Genomic DNA, 18,479 nt, shown 5'->3' with positions numbered 1-18,479 from the left:
TCCATCCTCCAGGAAATAAAGCCAGACTGCTCACTTGAGGGAATGATATTAAAGGCAAAACTGAAATACTTTGGCCACATAATGAGAAGACAGGACACCCTGGAGAAGATGCTGATGCTAGGAAGAGAGGCAAAAGGAAGAGGGGCCGACCAAGGGCAAGATGGATGGATGATATTCTAGAGGTGACTTACTCGTCCCTGGGGGAGCTGGGGGTGTTGACGACTGACAGGAAGCTCTGGCGTGGGCTGGTCCATGAAGTCACGAAGAGTCGGAAGCGACTAAACGAATAAACACACACACAATATCTAGATTGCATATTAATAATGTACAAATACAATCAGTTGAGTCCTTCCATTCAACTTCACACAATGTGTACCTATCACCATAAACTTAGAGAATAAAAGAGTGGAAAGGAGTATTTTCAGCCAACCCCTTGCTCAGTACAGGAATCTAGACTCCATTTGAACAGATCCACTACTTCTCAGATATAACTGGTTCTCCTGTCAAATTGTTCTTACTATTTGTTTTTAATATTCAGATGGAATCTGTGAATTAAGTCCTGTGACTTAAGTCCATTTTACATGTGTGCATCTGTCCTGAACTCTGGAACAATGGAGAACAGGTCTTTGCCCTCTTCTGTATGATATCCTTTCAGATACAATATTTGAAAAGTTCTATCATATACCCTCCTTAGTTTTTTTCTTTCCAATTTTAAACTTTCCCAATTATTTCACTCTCCCCTCCTAGGATTTAATTTCTAATCCCTTGCTAATCCTCAATGATTTCTCTAAACCTGTTTCAGTTTGTCTGAATCTCCTTAAAGTGCGATGCCCAATACTAAAGGTGGGTGTGATCTACATAGTATAAAGTAGTATTTCACCAGGCACTATACCATTGTTGATGTAACCTAACTAATATTTGCTGCTTGCTTTTGCGACTGCATCACACAGCTAACTCACATTTAATAACTCTTGTTCCAAGATCGGACTGATGGCATATCCACGCTGCAATGTTGTATACAATCTGGACATTAAATTCATTCAAAGTAAACATATATCACATTGTCAAGTTTCTATTAATCTCAAGGTTCAATCATGTACTTTAGTCTGTACTTTTTAGTTGTCTGGTGGAACATACAGTCCTTCATTAAAGTAGGCCAAACAAAAATAGGAATTAAGTAGCCCTACTTTTTCTTCATTATATGCTAACTTTTGGTCTGTTTCATTGAGCAGCTGGTATACTGACTGTTTTTCCTTTTATTTTAAACAGTTTTAATTTTTTAAGGATTTTGCTCAAACTTGACTCATTCTGAACTTCAGCTTTTCTGATATCCTCTCTACGGTTTCAGACTTCATGACTGTAATCTTTTTAGTGACCTGTTCCTCTTTCCATCTTCTATATGTGCTCTTTTTTCATTTTCAGAGTTTTATAAAGCTTTGTAAAAATCCACATTGGTTTCATCTGCTGTTCTCCATCTTTTTTCCTCATTAAAATTATTTTCAACTCTGCTTGTTATTGTGTATTCACTTTTTAATGAACTTCCATCCACCTTAAGCTCCTTTTCCCATTAGTTTGTTTTTCTAATGAATCTTCCTTATCATTTTTCTGGGTTTATTAAAATCCAGTCCAGTAAAATTTTATTGCTTTAAAACTCCAAAGAAAAGTATTTAACACAGTTTAGTTTCCTGAAAATACAAACAATATGTTATAATGTGCCTGCTAGTTCCACTTCCTTGACTACATGTCCCAATTGATTAGTATCAATTAATAGCCTAGAAGAGCTATTTTTATGTGGCCTTCCTCTATCCTCTGAACAACAACAACAAAATGTTAACAAGATATGTCAGGAATTTTTTGGCAGGGCCATGCTTAGCAGAATTTGTCTCCCAACTGATGTCAGGTAATCAAAGTCCCCATCACTACCACTTCATGGTTCTTTGAAAGATTTTCTGTTTGCTTTTGGAATGCGGCACCCACATTTTCTCTCTGGTACAGTGGGTCATATTAGAGACCAACAGCAGTATTTATTATATTTCTCCCTCCACATATTTTAACTCTGATTCACCCTACATTATTGGCAAATTAAATTTCCAAGCAAGTGTAGGTACTTTTAACATACAGGGCAACTCCTTCTTTTCAATTGCTTTTGCTTCTTTTGAACCAATTGCATCTTCAATTGCTCAGTTCCAATCACAGAAAGCATCCCACCAGGTCTCCATTATACTTACTGAATCTTATTTCCTCCCTCAACTAAAAGTTCAAGCTCAATTTCTTTGTCTCCAGTAGTCTATTAGTAGGTACGATGGTCATACATTTTATTTGAGTGGTTAATAGCAGCACTCCCTTTTCCTTCCATAGTGCTCATGTTTTTATGTGAAGCCCTTCCTTCAGATTTCTTATCTTTAAACCCTCAAGGATTACAGTTTAAAGCCTTCTGGTCAAATCTGCCATGCTTCATCCTGTCTCACACCAACAGTCCCTTATTCTGATAATTAAGACTATGGTTCCAGAAATATAATCTCTCCCATCATCATCAGTTGCCTAACCAGACATTCATTTGCAGTATTCTTCTTTCCCACTCCAATCCTTTTATATAGATTGGAAGAAAAAAACACCCAAGATCAATACCACCACATCCTTCCATCATCTTGAGCTTCCTTCAGCATCCATGTTCTTTGCAATATAATTTATTCCCACATAAATTAGATGGAAGAGATATTTGTCTGTGGGCTTCATAAGTCTTGAAAGTTAGTCCTGAGATATCCCTGATACTTATTTGTAGCAGATAGCTCATATCATAAACCAATGAGTCAAAATAGCATACAACTGATTTTTTTTTAGTAGTGAGTCACCAAACTACCACAACTCTTTCCTTTGTTTGACCAAAACTGAATAGAATGGGAAGATTAGTTCCAGTGATTTGGAAATTATTTATTTATTTATTTATTGATTTGAATTGATTTGCTTTGTTAAGCCCACTCAACTCAAAAAAGACTCTTGGCCGCTTACAAAATATCAAATATATATTTAAAACACAATTTAAAATGTAACAAAATGTAGCTGTCTGGAGAAAACAACAACAATATTAAAAAACAAAACAAAACATGACAGGGGTTCCACAACTACTCTAGTCCCATTTGGAGAGTGGGAGCCATACATATTTCTGGGGAATTCAGGGATTCAGCATCCTGCTTCCTGCTTGACAGTTTCTTTTTTTCTTGCTTTGAAGATTCAACGTCTGCATCTTTGAAGACCTGAAAACTGTTTCTTAGTTCCAGTGGTGTAGAACAGTCTCTATGTCCCTTAATTCTTGCTATTTCTGTTGTCAACTAATCTTAATTCTTTATTTCACTATTTTCCTTATGGGACGTTGTTTTCAATATTTGTTTCTGCTATAGGATCTCCTTTATGGGAACCAATAAAAGATCCTTTCTTATCAGCTGGCCATTCACTGCTCCAATCCTTTGACTTATTCTTCAAGGGCAACTACAGGCTTGCACTTGCTGAAAATGTAGGCCAGAATGTTTTCAACCAGGAACACAAACAGACCACAAGCCCTGGACATAAAAGATTCCTCATCCGTGGGCATTCATCTTCACTTTTGTTTCTTAAGCTTTCACCAGTACAAGGATTTTACTGCAGAGAAGCATATAGTCATAAAATAACAAAAGTTGGAAGAGGCAGCCAGTTAGGCCACTGAGTCCAATCCCCTGTTCAGTGCAAGAATCAAGATTAAAGTAAATGGATGATTATCTAGCTCTTACTATTAGGAAGTTTAGGAAACCTCAATATTATGGTGGAATTTGTGTCTTATAATTTAAATCCATTATTCTGTGTCCTGCATTCTGAAACGAGAACATGATTTCTTCCATATTTCATATTTTCTGTAGTTGAAGAGTGCTATTATTTCTCCACTCAGTCATCTTTTTTTAAGGCTAAACATACTTAGCTCTTTCAGTCTCTCTTCAGTGATCTTAATTTCTAGTCCCTTAACCACCTTTCTTGACCCTCTCCAAAATTGCTGAGAACTGAACACAGTATTTGAGACAAACTCCAACCAAAGTAGAATTGAGTGGAATGATTAGTTTCAGTGATTTGGAAATTATACTTTTGTTGATGTATTCTAAAGATGTATTTGTTTTCTTTGCAGTAATGTCTCACTGCTGGTTCACATTCTTTTTGAAACTGACTATTCCCATATACAGTATATTTTCCCAATTTTCTGGCACTTTACCAAATGATTCAGGACTTCTCAGAGATAAAGATATGGCCAAACCATAAGTAGTTGCTTCAGTACCCTAGGATGCAATCTATCTGGTTCTAAAGTTTTAAATTTTTCCAAAGTAAAGAGGTATTCCCATTTCTCCCTGTTTCCTTTTCAGGCTCTCAATTTAGTCAAATACTTATTGATCATTTAGGAAGGAAAATTTTTAGGAATTCCCCATTAAATTCCCCAGGGAGTTTCCACAGGTTAAAACCTGTTTGGCCTTGCTGTTCTCTTGCTCAGTGAGATAATTAGAATGTAGTGCAAAAAAGTCAATAATTTTACTTCAACTAATTAAAATGCTGGTAGCTAATTTATTCACATATAATGGTGGGATTAAACATTTAAGAATAAATATATTGCTTGGGATTGGACCACACACTGGTCCTTATGCTGTGGAATTATAGGACTTCCTTTCACCACCCACCCAGTGAACCTGTCCCATGTCAGAGACTGCAGCACAGTCACATGAGAACAATATGTTTTGAAGTATATATTTGTATTAAATATAAAAGGTATACCAAATCATGCAGTGATTGCTTGGCTTTTTTCCAAAAGTATCTCATCTATCCTTCTTTCATTCTGTCTGTGTGTATCTACTTGCATGAGGACATATTATGGCCTCACACTAGATCACTGGTGAGGGAGAATGCTTTTCCAGTCTCCCATCATATAAAAAAAAATGCTGTAATCCAGGAAATTACTTTGACGATACATAGATTGTAAAAAAAAAAAAGATCCATCTGGGTGGCTTTATAATCTTAAAAAAATGGCTTTCTCAAGTACTATCTCAAGTAAAGCACGTTCATCTCAAATAGTGTTTACACCTTTCAGAGTTTTGGGGAGATTTTTTAAGAAAGGAGGAAGTGGAACAAAGATGAATGATTACAAAAGGTTCCTGCTCATTTGACTTAATTTGGAAGATATGGTAAACTTGAAAAGTTACTGGCAAAATTTGAAAACTTGCTCTGTGCTTTTTTTTGTTGTTGTTGTGTAGGGAAGAATATAGGTCCTGCCAGTGCCACCTGATGTATGGCTACCAGGAAGGAATCTTCACTAAGTTAATTCCCAAATAAGAAGGTACAAGACTGAAAGGTAACTTGATAGAAAGTAGCCCAAATGGCCCAGACCTAGGTTGATACTTTGTTGGCTGAACTTGCGCTGAATCCAAACACTTCCCAGCCTAGAAATATTGGACAGGAGGGAGAGAAAGAGCTCCCTTTTGATCCATTACATTGAAAACCTTGGCTTTGTTTCACTTTGTGTGAGCATTATAGATGTCTCTTAAGTCTCACTGATGTAGAATCTCATTTTTCTCTACCCCTTTTTTAATTCTTCTACAACATATTTGTAGAATATGTTCATTTGCTTTAGACATTCACAATAAAAATGTTCTGATGTTATTTATATGCTTGACAAAGGAAAAGAGTCTGAAATCAGTTTAATGCAATGAAATTTAAACATGGTTTTATATGTTTTCTTGGGAAATGGACCAAATTCAGACCAGTGGGGAGTAAGCAGCCTTCACTGGTTTATTTGATCAGATACAAAAACAGTAGTATTTTTCTGTTAAAGTGTACAGGCTGTTGTTGAGGTAGTTAAAAATACCCATTCCCTGCTCTTCTTTGGATTCAGATGCTTTTTTCATGCTTCATGGAATTCATATTCTGTGACGGGGAGAGAGGGGAGGGAAGAGAACATCCCTTTAGCCCCATGGCTTTTAGCCCTATGCACCTCCCTTGGGATTTATTCAGAAAGCAACTTCCAGAATCATATCATGGGCATGAAGATTCATTCCTGGACACATTTGAAGAGGACTATGATTCCCCTGTTCTGCTTATGGGTTTGTTGGCTGCTGTGGGAAACAGGGATAAGGGACTTGGAAGGACTTTGACTGAATCCATTTTAGCTCTTTCAGTTATCACAATTGAACCTGGCTAATAACTATGATCTACCTAAAGCTGGAATTGCCACAGAAAAAGCAACTGCCATTTTCCTCTCAGCAAAGGAAGACAATATATAATGTGGAATACAGAAACAAATTCTCTTCTTGGTAGTTCATAGCAGAGATCATAGCTTGCTAGAATGCTTGGGGTAAAGCAGGGCTTTGGTTGCACTTTAGGCAAACTGGACAAAATGTGCCAAAACTGATCAATACTGTCCTTACCTTTAGCAGGGAATGCTGCATGTGGCACAGGTACAACTAGGCAGGTAACCTCTCATTCTCTAGATCACTAAAAAGCATTATATGAAAGCCTTGATGGACCAAACCATGATGGGCAGTGAAGATCAATATCTAAGGGGCAATTTGGTGAGACTTGTGGCATATTGAAGATTGAGACTTGGCCTGTAAAGCAAAGGTAAAGGTATGTAAAGGTAAAGTGTATGAATTAACTAATTAAATGACAGAAAGAAAAATAAATATGCTGTGTGTTTGTGAAACTAAAAGGAAAAAAAATGGAATATGATTGAAGACAGTCTGATCTTATGGAATGGCATTAAATACATAATAAATACATTGAGGGAAATGAAATGATGAATGAAAGAGCGAAAATGTATGTCAGAAAGTAGGAGTTGGTACCATCTAGGTTGTGGATGTGTATAAAAAGGTGGAATCCACAGGCTGGTGACAGTTACATGTTATGCTCCAGTGAGCAGTGATAATGGAAAACACAGAGATGGGTTTGGGGAAAAATTGTGCAACTTTCTGAATCAATGCAATGCAGGGATGGGGGGCCAAGGACTTTATTGGGTGGCATGAATGGAAGGATGAGAATGATTTGAGAAGGAATAGAAAAAATGAGACTAGAATAAATGAATGATAATGGTGGGTACTGATGAGTACCTGTTTAGAAAAACGTCTGTTTCTTTTCAATGTGTGTTTTAAGCATAAGCCTGTTCATACATACATGTGGCAAAAGAAAGACAAGAAATCTAAAAGAATGATTAATTGTTTATGTTAAAAGACTGAAAAGTGAAGGATATAAGGGTGGTAAGAGGTTGTAAATGTGAAATATATTGTTTTTTGCTACTGTCAAGAGCTGATCTTTGGGAAAAAATGGAGACAGTAAAAAGGACTGCAGCAAAAGAAATATGAATTCTTTGTGAAAAGGTCTTAGACATTGCACACCACATGCACTAACTGGCTCAGTCCAGAGTATCTTAAAGAATGCATCTACATATTAACTAGCTATTTGTCTTAAACTCCAATGGAAAGTCCTTAAGTCTCAGCTGTGATGGGGTCATGGTTCATATGGTTAAGCAAAGGGGCTTTCATTATGCCCACTTCTAAATTTGGCGTGCTTTGTCTTGGAAGGTTCAACGACTGCAAATTTTACCACATTATTTCTTAGTTAAATAGGCATTTGTTTCATGAAATAACTATTTTTCTACTGTAACTATCCATTTTATGATATTGTTTATTTGTGTAAGGAGGTTATTGTATTTTTTGTTTTATGTATTAGCTATCCTAAGTGGTAGACAAGCACCCAAAGAGCAAGATGTATTTTAAAAATACAATAAATATTTTGATGATTCCAATTGCATTATCTACTCAATTTACTTCTAAACATTTAGCATGCAGTTTACCTTAGTATACTTGTAAATGTTTTCAGAAGTTGCATAAAGCAGTTTCACTTATTGCTGCTTCCTTACTGAGAGCTGTTAAGATAGCACAACTTAGAATACCTTTTCCTCTCTCTACATACTATACACTCAATTCTTTTATCATTGGCTTCTGCTACACTTTTTGTCTTAGCTTTGCTGTTAATGAGAGGTGACTGTAGTTTGATTAATTGCTAACATATGTCACATATGCACCATATGAAGAACTGCAGTCTACATTTTTCCATTTATTGCATGCCTGAATCCAGTGGATATAAGCCAAACATTTCTTTTAAATGACTAAAAACCTAATCTTATCACAGAGAATAATATGGATGTAATCAGAATAAAATACACTAATCCATTTGAAGTGTTAAAAGTTCACAAAAGTATGCAATAAGAATAGGCCATATTTCCCAAGGTAATGCAAGCAGGATCATATAGGCCATCAGGGTATCTTTGGTTTAGCAGGGGCTTACCATATTTGATTCCAGTTTCTCATTGAGTGCTCATAGCCCCATAATTTGTTTTTCCATATCCTACAGTAGGCTGCATTCTATGTTCCATGTTTCTTGGTGAAACTCCTATGGACCTATGAAATTAGAGAAAAGCATAAAGCATCTTATTGGAAAATTAATAAGCCTGATCTAGCATGGAGTGTGAGTAAAATATTTCAAATTTGGAAGGTTTCTAGCATGAAACCAACTGAATTTGAAATGGTGTGTCTTGGAGCTATTCCAATCATTCTAGAATTTGCAGGTTCTGGTTTGAGTTGGAAACAGGAGCTTTGATATCAAAATAGAGCCTACCTCTGGTAAGGTTAGGGCCTCGTGTGGCACAGAGTGGTAGGCGGCAGTATTGCAACTGAAAGTCTCCCCACGACCTGAATTCGATCCCAGCAGAAGCTGGATTCTCAGGTAGCAGGCTCAGGTCGACTCAACCTTCCATCCTTTCAAGGTCAGTAAAATGAGTACCCAGCTTGCTGGGGAAGGTGACGACTGGGGAAGGCAATGGCAAACCACCCTGATATAGTCTGCCAAGAAAACATCATGAAAGCGGCGTCCCCCAAAAGTGTCAGACATGACTCGATGCTTGCACAGGGGACCTTTCACCTTTTTTTTCTGGTAAGGTCAGTTCAGCTGCTTTCAACTCATAACAGGCATTCAAATGATAATTTCTAATTATGAAACTATTCAAATTCAAAAGCTTTTGCTCAATAATAGTCTGGATGATATCTGTTTGAGTACTATTAAGGAATTTAAATAAAACACTTTTCTAACAAAAATTTGCCTAAGATCATCCTTTATATTGAGGATACTGGCAAATGTTATTCCAATTTTTTTTTAAAAAAGGGAATCATGGAATTACAGACCATTTCTGGATACATTTTTGGAAGGTTACAACAACCTGTTAAGATTAAAAATAAGAGAACCAAAGAGCTTATCTGCACTGCCAGGTTACCCCATGACTAGTATGGACCAACAACCACTTTTGGATGGCAGGAATGGATGATCTGTACTCTGTACTCACTCCTCGCCCCCCTCACTCATCATGACAGTGACCTCCGGATGTGTTTTCCTGCTGCACTTTCAAAGTAATGTTTTCTTGCTTTGGTTGCCTCAAGTGCAGGGCTGCAATGGGGGGGGGGGGGGGGAAGGAGCAGGTCATGTGCCCCAGGTGCTGTGCTGGAGGGGGTGCCAAAATGAGTGCTGGAAGGTGCCAAAATGGGTGCAGAATCCATGTTTGCCCCAGGTGACAAAGACCTTAGTTGCAGCCCTGCTCAGGTGCTGCAGTTTGCTTGCAGTGTGTTACTCTCCTTCAGGTCAACCCCAGATTGGCTATTTGCAGAGACAGAAATGCTGACTCAGGGATTGCCATGATCTCTAATGTCTTTTAGAGCTAGTCTCAACAATAGCATAGTGGTTATAATATTTGCCTTGCATATAGAACAATGCTCATTCAAAGTCCAGAAAAAAAAAATCCTTTAAATTATTATTTTTCTTTCCCTGAGCTATCTACTCTTCCATTGGGTTTTTAAAAAATAAAAATAAAATAGTGCTGCACTACTTCATCCTTTTTCCAGTCACTTGAGGCATAAAATTATGAAATGGTGCACTGGTCGACCTTTTTTTTTTAAAAATGCCCAACAGAAAAGTACATAGCTCAGGGAAACAACAACAGCAACAGCAACAATGATGATGATGTTTCTGTTGGCTTTCAAAATGTTATAACTGCTAAACTATTATAGCAGTATTCATCACTCTAGAATTTTATATATATATATATAATTTATATAGCCACTCATCTCAAATAAATGACCTTGGGATTGTCACAACAGTTAAAAAACCATATAAAAAACACAAAACAATACAAAATCAAAGGTATAAAAAACAATATACAAGCCATACCATAAAACCCATAGCTGAGGTATTCTAACACCCATCAACAACAATCAATACAGCCACTGCAGAGGCCCTTCCACACTCCTAGATTCTGCTTATGAGCTTTCCACAGCCATCTATTTGACACTGTGGGAACAGAATGCTGGACTTAGGCCTTTTGTCTGTTTTAGCTGCTTTTTTTTTTTTCTTTCAAAAAAGTAAAAGCTTTCCTAACCTCCAGATTTGGATATTTTAATATCCAGATATTCTGGATATTCTAACACTCTCATCTCCTTTGTTCTGAAGAAACTAGCCATCTTCACAAAGAGTGAGACTAATGAACACAAAAGTAAAGAAGTTGTGCATAAACCTCTAATGGCCAAACACGCTGTGGTGAAAATGAAATAATCATCACATGTATGGACACTAAGACAGAATGTGCCCTACAAATGAATTTTGAATGCAAACATAAAAGAAAATAAATCTTCTCTCCAAACATATGTAAATAGGATTTGTTCCAACAAGCAAAAGGATTATTATAATGAAGGTCTACTAAAAAAGTTACACTCTGGGGGAAAAAAGTGGGTGTTTTCATTTGCTGGTTGTAGCTAATTTTCTTTTAATGTATGATTTCTATATTATACAGCCTCTGGTAGTAAGTGAAATATAATTCTAATTAATTTTTCCTGTGGCTGTAGACAAATCAATAACTGTAAGGATCCCAAGGGAAAAAACATGCAACATGGCCCCCCAGGTTCCTAACAAATGCAAATAAGATGACCTTTTCCTGACAACTATGAATATTGTTTCACAAGTTTACTACTAAAGTTGCTGCAATCAGCAATTCGTAGTGCAACTACAGAGCCAATAATAGTCCTAAATAATTGTTCATTTTGGCAAAGCAGGATGTAAACTTCCACCAATTGTTGCAAACTTCAGGCAGGAATGCTCAAATGAAATGATTGAGTAATCAAATGCTAGGAATCTTTCACTATTTTCTTTATAAATGTGTACCATAACAGTCGACACACTGTATTTGGGATCTATTTTGTTTTGTATTGGAAATCTGAAAACTATCAAAACTATCAACTGATATCAGATACAAAGTAGTGACTGAGGAAGGTATGAACAAATGCTATGAAGGAAGATACTCTATGTTCAACCTAGAGATTTATTATCAACACCAGAACAAATTCACAAGTTATTTTGTTAATAGTTGCTTAGATAACTAGCAGGAAATTCCAGTGTGGTAGGCTAGACTGAGAAGTAAACATACACATTCAGGAAAAGGCAATGGCAAATCACTTACACCAAGAAAACTACATGGATGTGTCCATTAAATCATAGGAAATCAAGCTTGACTCAAGGGCATCTTTTTAAAAATATCACAAATCACCAGAAAGTTTTACCACTGGCTTGTGGGCCTTATATTGCAAAGGCCCTTTCTAAGCAGTTCGTTTTAATATAGATGATTCTTACATATGAATAAAACAAACATTCTTACAGATGGATTATAAAACCTATTTTGTTTCTGTTAGTCCACAAATTAATGATTAATGATTCAGGCTCACCCTTCCACAAATGAAAAACTTCTTTTTAATTTATTTGTAGATTGATAGCCTACTTTTCCACCAGGCAGGCGAAGTAGTGCCCATAGTATGGATTTCTTCCAATTTTTCAATCCTGACATAGACTCAATTAAGAGATAGTGACTGGCCCTAATTTTCAAAGCGTGGCTGCAGCTAAACTTGAATCCAAGTCTCTCCAGTCCTAGTATAACCACTATACCTGACACCTTCCATTCATGAGATGGCTTTTAATCCAGCAGATCTTCTTTCACATGGGAAGAAAAATCATTGTCACTTTCCTGTTCTATACAGTCTTCTAAAATGTTCCCCTAAGTTGTAGGTAATTCTCTGAGGGGGGACACATAAGAGAAGGCAAGCCTTCTACTCCTAGGTATTCCAGATTCTACCCAGATAATTGTTTAAAAGTGTTCTCTATCTAACAGGAACAGAAGGGCGCAGCGTATGAAAGGGCAACACAACTCTTGAAAACCTAGTTTGTAACTTACCACAGGTACCCATGATTCTCTTCTTTTCTCACTCCATACAGTTCTTCCACTGGCTCCATGTGGTTGCTAATAAGTCTTCTCAGTCCAACACTCTGACAGAGCTATAAGATTAATCACAGTATGATATGAGTGTGGAGTCTTTGGTACTCTCTGACCTTGGTTGCTTGCTTGCAGATGTTTCATTACCTGACCAGGTAACATTATCAGTGCTAGTGATATGAGGTTTGCTCCTTGTTTATATGCGGTAGCTTGCCCCACCAGTGTTGATGCAGGTGTGGTTTTCTCCTTGGTAGTTCTTTGATTAGGGTATTGTTTTCTGCTTGAAGAACTTAGAGTAACATGCATACATTGGTTACTGCCCTTAATCTGCTTTACCAGGTTCAAGTCATTGCCTTAGTAGGAACTGTCATTGTTAACTTTGGGGTTATCGCCATGTAATAGGCATTTTTCAGCTTACTGTACAGTCAGAAATCAGGGACCAGTCTGTAATGTAGTATTGTTTGACTCAAGGAAGTCCTAATAAAAATTTCAGGGGAAAAAAACATTCTCAATTTTCATAATTACATAAGGGAAAAAAAACCTCAATTTTATAAAAGTATAGGAGATCCATTGTAATCTCTGAAACAAATGCTTTCTTCAGCTACAGAAACTGACAATCAGAGGTATATCAAAAGGCACCAATGAAATGTAATTTTTAAAGTGACAGAATGGAATGCTAGTAACCATACAGGGAATTATCATATTAATGTTAAATCACTTAAATATAGTTCATTACATTTAAATTAAACCAAATTTAGCTTTTGATACCAGCTTCTTTGTCCCAAACTAATTTGGGATATGCAACCTTTAACATTCTTCTTAACAAACAAAGCTTGAACCAGAAAGCATTCCTCATAATCATCCATGTTTTTGTTGATACTTTATGTGAGACAAGTATATTCTGCTGAGAATAATGGGAATTTGGAAAGCTCAACTTTGACTGGAGACATATTTTAAAACATATAATAGAAGTAAACTAGAACTTGTTACAAATGTCATTTTCCTAAGAAAACATTATATAAAAGCAAGGACATTTAAATAAAGATGAACAGTTTTTTCATTATCTATGAAAGCTGTTAGGCTATTGAACAGGACCTAATTTTTGAAGTTTCCTCTGGACAAATTCAGTTATCTTACTGAAGCATGTTGGATCAATCACAACAAAAGAGAAATTTGACTAATATCTATGTGATTATGACACACATGGCATACTAAACTGAACTAAACAATCTTTTCTTGATGACATCTGTAAAGATATCTCAACTCTCTAATACTTGCTATTCTTTCATGTTCTGAATGAATCCCTATTACATCTCACTCAATATTGATCTTTAAACCATGTCTCCCAATCCGTTTCCTTGTGCGGTCACTGAACAGTATAAAAGTTCAATAGGAAGATCAGCTGCTCATCCACTTTTTTTGCTAAAGCAATTTGTATTATGGATTTACTTTAGCAGTCTACAGTGGCAGTTGCTATTTTTACTATTTAAATGCTTTGATTATCTGACCTTGCTTACTTTATCTTTTTAAGCGCTGTGTACTGGCTTTAAAAGTTGATCAATAACAGGGGATTCCTCCACTGCATTATGCAGAAATCAATCCTGATTTGGGCTATTTGTATTTTGCTCTTACAAGTCCATCTGTCTATGTTAATTTTATATTTTCTTTCGTAAGTAATTTGGACCTACATTTTCAAACAGATATTCCCGGTCTCAGTAGAATACAGGGACTATATACCAATGGAAGAATTACTTCAGGAAAGTTGTAGAATAATTCCCTAAAGGATTTTAAATTGAAGCAAGAGAAGCAGCTGGTTGATATGGCCTAAACCTCGAGACTTTTGCTGCCATAGCAGGTTGGATTATAAATTTCAGATTATTCCTCTTAAGTTATTATGCTGCATTTGATACTACTTGAAAAAAAAAATCTAAAATTTACTTACCTTACTGATTTTCAAGGTATTTGTGAATTTTATGAGCTAGGGTTAGAACCCTTCCTATAGCCCCACCAAAAGCTCATGTTTTAATTGTGAAGGGAGTACTTAGTGATCAGTAGAATAGATATCTCAACTCTCTAAAATTTGCACTGCCAATATAAATAAAAGTTGGTGGTGAGGATGGAACTAAGGACCAAAGGATTAAAAACCTTCAGTATCATCTCCCCATGACCTGGTTGCTATCTACTATATAGCACTTTTTTCTGCCAGCTGTTCACTATATAAATTAAATCATACAATTGGTAATCAAGTCAATAACATCTGTTTTAGCCCCAAAGAGGTATGTGCAAAGCTAAAAACTTGCATCCAAAAGTTTGATTGATGCTTATGCATAGATATTCAGTTCTATATTGTATTATACATACTTATATAAAGAGGTCTTTAGTTAACCATCCTTTTCAATGCAGCACAAAATTTATTTCTTGAACCATGATGTTGCTGGCTTTGCTCTGTCAAAGAACCAATTAGAGTACAAGTAGCCACAGTGTCTCCTCATCCACCCTTTTTTGCATTTTTCTACCTTTTGATTCTACTTAATGGGATGTGGATTAGTGGAAGTTCTGTGTTCCATGTACATTTAAAAGTTGTTTTGAAGTATCTTTAAAAATTGTTTTGTTTAGCTTTGCACATACCTCTTTGGGGCTACAACGGATGTTATTGACTTGATTACCAATTATATGATTTAGTCAAATATGTATAAACATATACAATGTTACAGAATGTAAAGACCACATTTTATACTATTATAAAGACTGTTATCATAGGTGTAGCAAACCAGGTGAAGAAAACCCTCTAGGCAGAGTAGCACTCAGTGGCTGAATGGTTTTAAGAATATAGAATGTGCCCTAAATGGCACGTTCACTCTCTGCTATGCATTTAACAAAGAGGAGAGAGTTTAGAATATGTTGTGCTTCAAAAGAAGAGGACTCCCACCCAGTTCAAGAGACTCCAAGATTACAAACACACTTAAGTGAGAATCTTTTACAACCCAAATGACAGTTTTCTTCTGACTGGGAGGAAGATCCACAATAAAATCCATAGAAATCTCATCCCAGGGATGGGACAGGCTGGCCACAGGCTGCAGAAGCCCCTGTGGTTTCCCCCCTTTTCATTTTGACATTGCACAAACAGGACAGGAAACCACATAGTCTTTTACATCGCATCTCAAGGTGGGCCACCAGAATTGACGATGAACCAAATGCAATGTTTTAACAAAACCAAAATGCCCAGCAAGTTTATCATCATGGGAACGCTGTAAGGTGTCAGGTCTTAAAGTTTCGGGTACATAAAGGCGGTGTTGCACTCACACCAGACCGTTTTCAAAAGAAACAGTGTCTTTATTAGGTAGCAACCAAGTGTCATATTTCAGCGCCTGGAGAAAGTCTTTCTGTAATTGGCAAGGAACTTGCACTTTCCGCTTCCCAGACTGGGCTGGGGGCGGGGATGCCTGCGCACGGGTCTGGCTCTGGGTGACAGCAACTAAGCCCAGTTGTGGTTCAGTGAGAACAGTCCCAACAACATCTGCCACATGGTCAAGGTCCTGAGGTAAACGTGACAAAGCATTGACCAGAAAGTTTTTCTTTCCCAGAATAAATTTTAACTGGAAGTTAAAGTGACTGAAAAATTGAGCCCAGCGAATTTGTTTAGGACTGAGACACCAGGGGGTACGGAGGGCTTCCAAATTCCTGTGATTGGTCCAAACCTTGAAAGGGTATTTAGCACCTTCCAGGAGGTGACGCCAGGCCTCCAAAGTAGCTTTTACAGCAAAAGCCTCCTTTTCCCAAACATGCCACCAGCGTTCGGTTTCAGAAAATTTTCTGGACAGATAAGCGCAGGGTTTTAAGTGATTTTCAGAATCTCTCTGTAACAATATAGCCCCAACTGAGGAGTCAGAAGCATCAACTTGGACCACAAAGGGGCGTTCAGGATCGGGGTGCTGTAGAATAGGCTCAGCAGTGAAGAGGGTTTTTAACTTCTCAAATGCTGCCTGGCATTCAGGCGTCCAATTCAGCACTGCCCCAGGGTTGTTTACTTTGCATGTCTCCCCCAAGCCCTTGGTACGGAGTAAATCAGTGAGGGGCAAAGCAATCTCAGTGAACCCCTGGATAAATTGGCGATAGTAATTACTGAACCCGAGGAAACTTTGCGATTGCCTCCGGGTGCGGGGACGTTCCCAACTTAAAATCGCCTGAATTTTTGCAGGGTCCATTTCAATGCCCTTGTCAGACACCCTATAGCCCAGATAGTCAAGTTGGGTTTTGTGAAACTCACATTTGGAAAGCTTGGCATAAAGCTTGGCATCTCCAAGCTTGCTTAACACCTGTTTGAGGAGGCGTTCGTGTTCCTCCTCGGTTTCAGTGTAAATGAGAACATTGTCTAAATAAACCAGGACCCCTTTAAATAAATGATCATGTAATACTTAATTAATCAATTGCATGAAGACTCCGGGCACCCCTGCCAACCCAAAAGGGAGGACTTTGTACTGAAATGAACCCAGTGGACAATTAAAAGTGGTTTTCCACTCATCTCCAGCCCGTATGCGGATACGGAAATAGGCTTCACGAAGATCGAGCTTGGAGAAAATCTTGCCCTTAGAGAAGTGGGCTAACATGTCCTTCATGAGCAGAAGAGGGTACTTGTTGCAAATTGAAATGGAATTTAACCCCTGATAGTCCATACAGAGTTGAAGCATGCCATCTTTCTTTTCCCGGAATAGCACAGGGGCCCCAACTGGGGAATTTGCAGGTTCAATAAACGCCCTTAACAGATTTTTGTCAATAAAGTCCCGTAATGCCTCAAGCTCCTTCTGAGTCATTGGATAAATTTTTGGCTTGGGCAATTGAGCGTTGGGAACCAACTCTATTGCACAGTCAGTTTTCTGATGGGGGGGTAGCTGATCTGCTTCCATTTCCCCAAAGACATCTGCAAAGTCTTGGTATCGATTGGGCAAGCCTTCTAAATGTGCCAAACTAAGGTGCGGCGTGGCAATTGCAGCCCTTCCAACCCCCACACGTGCAGCTCTCTCTGCTGTAGGAGCTTGGTAAAACCCATCCTTAAAAGTCAGAGTTCTGTGTTCCCAGTTTATATATGGGCTTCGATAGGTCAACCAGGGGATCCCCAGAATTAACAAGGGATTGCCAACAGGTGCCACTACAAATTTTAAAGTCTCACAGTGGCTGCCCATTTGCATCGTGACAGTTCCAGTGAAATGGGTTGCCGCCGCCCCCCCCCCCATTGAACCATCCAACTGTGTAAAGATCAAAGGCTGCTGGAGGGGGAAGCTAGGCAGGTACAAAGCAGCAACCTGGAAGACCCAGAGTCAACTAAAGCCCAGACCTCTGTAGTCTTTGTGCGGGAGCCCAATTTCACTTTTACTGCTAAAGTGGGACAGTCAGCACTCACCATAGCATCCTCGCACCCATCCTCCTCCACCTGCCCACAGGCGTTGTTCAGGGCAGGTGGCTGGTGTTTCCTGCCAGCTCCTTAGAGTCATCTTCAGCCTCTCCTGAGAAGTAGAATACTTCCTCAGTGTTGGCTGCCCCCTTGGCTGCTGTCATCCACCCCGAGGGGGGGGGATTTGGCCAGCATCTTGCCCGCTCGATCTCCAGCCTTGGCTTTTGGGCAATCAGCTGCTTGATGCCCTTCCTTTCCGCATCGGAGACACTGACCCCTCGCATAGCGCCAATCTCTCTCCTCTTCCCGGGCTCTATAGCCTGGCCGGGCAGCAGTTGCAGCACTTCGGGATCCCCTCATGGTGGCTGGTGGTTTTTCAGGTCGTCTGGTTTGCATGAAGGTATGCTGGGCATGCTCAGCCTTGTCAGACAGACAGATCCATTCCTACAATGACTCTGGGTCGTCTCTACACAACGCCCACTGTAGGACGTCCCGGTTGAGTCCCTCTTTAAACCGTACTATTAAGGTTGACTGAGACCAGTCAGGGATTTTCCCAGCTAAAGCCTTAAACTCTAGGGCGTAATCAGCTACAGACAGCTGGCCCTGGGTAAGATCCTTCAGTGCCTTCTTAGCTCTTGCCTTGGCCAGAGGATCCTCAAAATGCAGCTTTAACGCCCACATGAAGTCCTCAAAATACTCAAGTTCAGGGGAGTCAGACTCACTTAATTG

The 18,479-nt window shown here is 38.4% G+C and overlaps 1 long non-coding RNA gene across 1 annotated transcript; it reads right to left on the bottom strand.

Moving 5' to 3' along the window:
- Nucleotides 1-3,723: 3,723 nt before the first annotated feature.
- LOC134495005 (uncharacterized) lies at nucleotides 3,724-12,572 on the bottom strand. Its single transcript, XR_010067739.1, has 3 exons — nucleotides 12,323-12,572; nucleotides 8,347-8,459; nucleotides 3,724-3,845 (listed from the first exon to the last, which is right to left on the bottom strand). It is a non-coding gene; the product is annotated as an uncharacterized LOC134495005 (long non-coding RNA).
- Between the last annotated feature and the right edge of the window lie 5,907 nt (nucleotides 12,573-18,479).

This window comes from Candoia aspera, chromosome 3, assembly GCF_035149785.1.
Source record: "Candoia aspera isolate rCanAsp1 chromosome 3, rCanAsp1.hap2, whole genome shotgun sequence".
Classification (NCBI taxonomy): domain Eukaryota; kingdom Metazoa; phylum Chordata; class Lepidosauria; order Squamata; family Boidae; genus Candoia; species Candoia aspera.
This window is presented reverse-complemented; position numbering and strand designations above follow the sequence as displayed.